Source organism: Lolium rigidum, chromosome 7, assembly GCF_022539505.1.
Source record: "Lolium rigidum isolate FL_2022 chromosome 7, APGP_CSIRO_Lrig_0.1, whole genome shotgun sequence".
In the NCBI taxonomy this organism is placed as follows: Eukaryota; Viridiplantae; Streptophyta; class Magnoliopsida; order Poales; family Poaceae; genus Lolium; species Lolium rigidum.
In genome coordinates, this window is record NC_061514.1 from 194,574,011 (window position 1) to 194,580,678 (window position 6,668).

General features: G+C 44.7%; 1 long non-coding RNA gene and 1 pseudogene across 1 annotated transcript; both read left to right on the top strand.

Annotated features, from left to right (window-relative positions):
• The first annotated feature begins 434 nt into the window (after positions 1 to 434).
• On the top strand, positions 435 to 511 carry LOC124679885 (annotated as a pseudogene).
• A 114-nt stretch (positions 512 to 625) lies between these two features.
• On the top strand, positions 626 to 1,613 carry LOC124677636. Its single transcript, XR_006994155.1, has 3 exons — positions 626 to 757; positions 1,129 to 1,187; positions 1,309 to 1,613. It is a non-coding gene; the product is annotated as an uncharacterized LOC124677636 (long non-coding RNA).
• The last annotated feature ends 5,055 nt before the right edge of the window (positions 1,614 to 6,668 follow it).

Sequence of the window (6,668 nt, forward strand, 5' to 3'; positions counted from 1 at the left end):
CGAGAACTACATTTTTACCGCTGGCTGTAGAGCAAATAATAATATGCTATATCTGGATTTAGTTTGTAGCACAAGGTTCTTGTGCTTACCTAATGTTGGTTACATGGAAATTTGTTTGCTTGCGATGGAATGACAAAAGCAGATTGGTTTGGTTCAGTTCGATGCGAGTCATTAATAAGCTTTGGTAGGTTTGCCTCTTTTTGATTGTTAGGCTGAAATGATTTCTTCGTGGCAGCAGTGATGAGTTCATTCAGACCTGTAATGATTATCCCCTGGTTTATCCAAGTTATGTGTTTGTGTCCCTTTCTGAGTTGTCATGAAGCATATGCATTTGTTTTTGTACTCCGTTTCTCCCCTGGTTTATCCAAGTTATGTGTTTGTGTCCCTTTCTAGTTTCATGATTATAAGTTGGTATTCAGTTGATGTCTTTATGGCAACGGTGATGAGTTCTTGCAGACCTGTAATGATTATGCGAAAATGATTGCATTATTCAAATATATTTATGGTTTATCTTGTGCTTCCCTTGCTTCATGCTCATGAGCTGCTACGATTTCCTGTTCTGTCCTTTGGAAAAGGGGACTAATATATTTCACATTGTTTAGATAGCATTACTTTTTGGTTCCTCTTATAACTTCTACTTATTTTAGATATGTTGCTGCTGTTGGTTTCTTAGTAAATGTTTTCTTATGTTGCAGCCGTGCCTTCCAGAGGTTTGCTGTGAGGACAAACAGGACTTTTGAGAATCTTTCGTCTAAAGGTAGCTTCTGCGCACTGTGATTTCATATGATGTGAATATTGTGCATTTAATATTTTGCCAATTTCAGTTGAAAATCTGTTTGAGAATTGCTTGTCTGAAGCTAGTATTACTAGCTCGAGGATTGGAGTGCTTTAAATGTGTAGTTGGGACAGAATGCGTTGTAACCTCATTGCCACTGTAGTTGGGACAAAATGTGTTGTGTATCCGTTTCATATTTCAACTCCTGTGTATGGATATCGGTTTAAGTGTACTTGGTTTTCCTATTTCAAATATGTATTACATTGTAAACATGTTTTATGTATATTCTTTAAAAACAATCTCAGTGTCTTATTTGTGGCAATATGCTAATTACTCTTTATTCCTTACCGCAGCTAAAGAAGTGAAGCAGGATGTATCAGAGAAATGGAGGGATGTTCGTGGACAGGATGATGTGAGTTATGGAAGAACGTTGTGTTTATTCATTGTTTGTGTAAATGTGTGCTATATTATTGTAAGCTAACGTTAGCTCTTGTTGGAAATGCTATATGTGACTGAAGGATCTGTGTTTGCAGCATTTCAGGCAGTGACGCTTGGCACATTTCTTGGCATCCATCAAGTTGCTTGCAGTACAATCCCGCTGTCTGTTTTCCGTGTGCTTGTGCTACTTTTTGAAGTCCTCAACCTGCCGAAGAGTCCATTGTATAGAATTGATATGATCTCAGTTTGTTAGCTTGAACTTGAGGAGTATATGACAAGTCAGTATTGCATTTTCCTATTATATCTGTCAGTTGGCATTGACTGATCTTCATGGGGTCATCCAGTTCTGTGATGTGATCAATAAGGAATCTCTGAATTTGGTGCCCTTTTTCTTTGCTAATTATGCATTGGGTTGTGCAACCGAGTGGTTGTCAATGGTGATGGCATGGTTTGGAATCAAGATTACGCAGAATGGCCCCTCAAAAATGAAGATTATGTGACTGCTTCAAACATTCTTCTTCAGCGTTATTTTTAGCAAATTTGTAACTTTTATAATATTGTTAAGCAATAAAAGATCGTTAGCTAGCCTTCCTAGTCTTAACGTCAATGACACCTATCGCCACTATAAGTTCCTCTTGCATACTTTTGGTCATGATCTCCATCTTGTTTGGTTCACGACTGTTCGTATTTAAAAAATGTTTTTATCCCACCAGGGAATTCGACGCATACATTAGCTTCCATCTTCCATTGATCTACGGATGTACATATAAAGAGCTCTCCATACGCTTTACCATATATTTTTGTTAGCTCTCAAAAGCAGAGTGAATTCGGACGGAAACGGAAAAGAAAATGTCGGATAATTAGACATGACAAGTCATATTTTGGCAATTGCAAATAATAAGAACAAGAACTTTAAATGAATTGACACAGTGGCAAATCATCCGAATTTGTTCAGAACTTCAGAAGAATGACACACATCCTAGGATACGCATTTTCAAGGTGTCACAAATTATTTCGATGTGCAACCATATACTAAATATTTTTAAGCTGACTAAGTTTAAATTCAAATTTGAACCGGTTGGCGCCACATTTTTTTGGAATTTGCTTGATATGTGGCGGCGGCCCAAGGACCTGCCCGGAGATGACGATGACCTCGACTACCAACCAATGGAGGAGGACATCACGGAGCTGAAGGAGGAGGAGGCTATCTCCTTGATGGAGAAGCGCCAAATGGCCCATCCTCAACGAGGTCATTCGGTCCTCCCAGGAGGCCGCAGTCTACCGCCGCCTCCTCCGGCGCCAATGTCTGGCCACCGACGTAGGTTTTAATCGACCTCGGCGACGAGGATTAGGAAACGGTCGGCCAGCATCCCTGCAGCAGGATTATCCAATATTTTAGTTTACCTTTTCTTTTGTAGCGTGAACAAACTGGGGGCTTTGGGGCCCAAATATATGTGAATTAAGTTTTAACTTTATTTGGTGCTTTTTGTTGTTGTTTTGACTGTGTTGGGGCTGCCTCCGCAAACGGATCAAGGTCTATTTCATGTCTGCAAGGTGACGCATACCAATCCAAACGGACCAAAAAGCAGCCCGGAACCTGATGAAGATGGAACTTGTCCCTATATATCACTTTGGTCAATGTATTCAAGAAAGCGAAACTTACGGTCATGGAAGACGCAACGCAGTGTCATGTACCATCACCGCATATGCTACAACTAGTATTGGCTGACGTGGTATTGTGTGATCCTTCTTGCAGTGACAAGGATAGCCATTTTAACATAAAAATACTCGAATTTCATTTATTTGTGTCACCGTCTCCTCCCCTCCCCACGCGTCCTGCTTGTGACGCCCCAAAACCGGTACCATCCCCACGTCCTGCTTGTCCCGACCTCGAGGTGGAACCTTCTTCTGGCGAAGTGTTGATCTTGTTGACACCACTAACAAGGGTTGTTGCTCCGTTGATGATGATGTAGATGCGGCAAAATTTCTTCGAAGATCAAACCTACTAGGTTAAGGCAAAGATCATCCAACCCACGTCAAACCTAAGACCTAGAGAACTCAGATAAGAGAGAAGATCCAAAACTCGCAAAGATAAGGGAGGAAAAATAGAGGTAAGCAGAAAAATCAGAGCTACCAGATCTATCCAACGAATTTTAAAAAATAGTTTGGACTCCTTAAACTCAATGACCGTTGGCAAGGTTATGCTAAAGGCCGGACTAGTGGGGTACCGACAACCTGAGGCTCTGAACCAACTTGTGACGCCCCAAAATCGGTACCATGAGGATCCCAGCGAAGCCGCCGAAATCCGCACGATATCGATTCTGAGACGCCCTCCGACACGACGTGCGCGACGGATCACACACGTGGTGCCGGAGGAATTAACACGAGCAGTAATATTACAACAGGATTACAATAGAGCCCACAAGAAGCAGATATATTACAACAACGACTCCAACTATTCAAGATATAAATATACAACATAAGATCCGAATCATACAGAAGATCGAATACGTCCGAGTATGGACAAGATACAAATTGGACTAAGAGTCCTGAAGATAACCAAGTGGCGTCCACAGCTCGATTCCTTGCAGAGGAGGACGAAGTCGAGAAGGGCACAGCTCCTGGTGGCGTCGGTGCGGTGCAGGGTGGCCGGGTACGATGGGGCGCCGTGGAGGAGCTCACGGTGGCGCTCGGGCGCTCACAGAGAGGAAAAGAGATGGAGAATGGCGGTGGCGCGAGGAGGGGAGAAGAGGAGGGCTAGGGTTTGGGGAGGCTTTAAGGAGGGAGAGGGAGCAGGTGGAGGGGGACCTCGCTGGTGGAGGACAACGATGGGGAAGGGGGTCACGCTCCTTGCGTGCTCGGTGTGGAAGACGACAAGGATGGAAAGAAAAAGATCTAAGGGGTACGGGCTGAGACGGTGAGGTGGGTTCGGGCTGGAAGGTATGGATGGCCGGGGAGCTGGGGAGGAGTTGGGCCTCCGGTGGGGGAAGGGAGAAGGCCAGCTGGGCTAGGTTAGGATTGGTTGGGGTTTGTTTTTCTTTAGATTTTGAAAACTTTTTGGAATAAATTTTGAAAAACAAACTAGAACAAAATGAACATTATTTAGATATTTGAAAACATTTGAAATAATTTTATTTATTATATGGTTTTGATTGTTAGGGTTTTGTTAAATGAAAAAGAAAAGAAAGAGGATGTTTAATAAATAAACCATATGAGAGGGGGAAACTCAAAATAGTTTTTATTTAAAATAATTTTTATTTGATAAAATCTTGTGGATGATATGATGCATATGCCATGGTGATGCACAAAAGAAAAAGAACAAACAATCTAATAGGGGTATGATCCTGGGCTGTTACACTGCTCCACCCCAGGACGTCACGTACTCCAAGCAGGGCCATCCTGCCATCCGGGGTGTCTCATCCGAGATCCGACCTTCAGCGCCAAGAACGCTAGTCGTGGCCACAAGTGCATGGCCGGTGCCTTTGCTCTCAGTTCCCGCACGAAAGCAAGCATGGCTACAGCTCCTGGCCTCGAGTGCACGACCACCGGTGGAGGCACAGAGCAGCGCAGCGAGGCGCACGCCAAACGCTCTCCCACCGCCATTCCATCCAGCGCGCACCCGGGTGTCATCTGCGTCCATGAGCCGCGCGGCAAGCTCGAGACCGGCGCACTCAACGTCTCGGTCGCACGCGATCGAGGTCCCTAAATCTCTTTGGCCAGGGTAAGCGGGAGTCAAGGTTGGTCGCACGCTCCGCGATCTCCGGTGCGCCGTACGCGACACAAGCGGCAATGGAGGGTCACGGTCATCCTCGCCAACCCTGCTCCTGCCGCCCTGCCCGTGAGTAGGGCATGGTTGCGGCCTTGCCTGTGTCGCGAGGAGCGTGGTGAGCGAACCGTCTGCGGGCGCCGATGGCGAGGTGGAGCAGGCGCAGGGATAACTTGGTGGTAGCGGTGGTTTATGTGAAACCCCCCCTCATACTAGCTGGTTCTCACTTGAACATTGGTATCACTGATTAAAATTGGGAGAAGGCAGAGACAAAATGACGCAAACAAATAAATTTTGGTTATTTTTCTGTAAAACGGCGGTCCCGTTCACTGCCATACGGTCCAATACTGCCATGTCACCCTATACGTAGCTGCAGCATACGCGGTGATTGTACATGACTATGTCGCGTCTTGGGTGACCGTAAATTTCACTTTTTTGAGTGCAATGATCAAAGTGATATATATGTACAAGTTCCATAACTGCCCGTGTATTTTACTCTGTTCATAGCCGCGTCATCCAAAGCGACCCCAAACGGTACCGGATCGAGCGTTTGGGGGACGTTTTTTCTTCGTGTCGTGTTTGGGGGACCTCGCTTTCCAGCCGCGTCTCCTAAACGTGCCCCCAAAACATTAAAATAATGCATTATCTGATTTCATTGTATTTTTATTTCAATAGAGGGAAGAAATTTGTAGGTACGGTGAAGACTTCGAAAAATATGAACTAATTTTCAAAGTAGTGTAACATAAACAAATTACATATAAAAACTTCGAAAAAATAAAATAACTTTTTAAACCACTTCTTATTTGATGGCCCCCCCTCGTCGTCCTCACGGAGGCGCTTCCTGCTCGTCACCTCTTCCGAAGAGCCGGTGTCGTTCGACACGTCAGAGGAACTTGTGTCCCCCTCGTCGTCGGAAGTGCTCGATGGATGCGTGATGCGTGCAGTTGACACACGTCCGTTGGAAACCCCAAGAGGAAGGTGTGATGCAGATAGTAGCAAGTTTTCCCTCAGAAAGAAACCAAGGTTTATCGAATCAGGAGGAGCCAAGAAGCACGTTGAAGGTTGATGGCGGCGGGATGTAGTGCGGCGCAACACCAGGGATTCCGGCGCCAACGTGGAACCTGCACAACACAACCAAAGTACTTTGCCCCAACGAAACAGTGAGGTTGTCAATCTCACCGGCTTGCTGTAACAAAGGATTAACCGTATTGTGTGGAAGATGATTGTTTGCGAGAAAACGAGTAAAACAAGTATTGCGATAGATTGTATTCGATGTAAGGAATAGGACCGGGGTCCACGAGTTCACTAGAGGTGTCTCTCCCATAAGATAAATAGCATGTTGGGTGAACAAATTACGGTCGGGCAATTGACAAATAAAGAGGGCATGACAATGCACATACATGATATGATAAGTATTGTGAGATTTAATTGGGCATTACGACAAATTACATAGACCGCTATCCAGACATGCATCTATGCCTAAAAGTCCACCTTCAGGTTATCATCCGAACCCCTTCCGGTATTAAGTTGCAAACAACGAGACAATTGCATTAAGTATGGTGCGTAATGTAATCAATAACTACATCCTTGGACATAGCATCAATATTTTATCCCTAGTGGCAACAGACATCCACAACCTTAGAACTTTCTGTCATCGTCCCTGATTTAATGGAGGCATGAACCCACTAT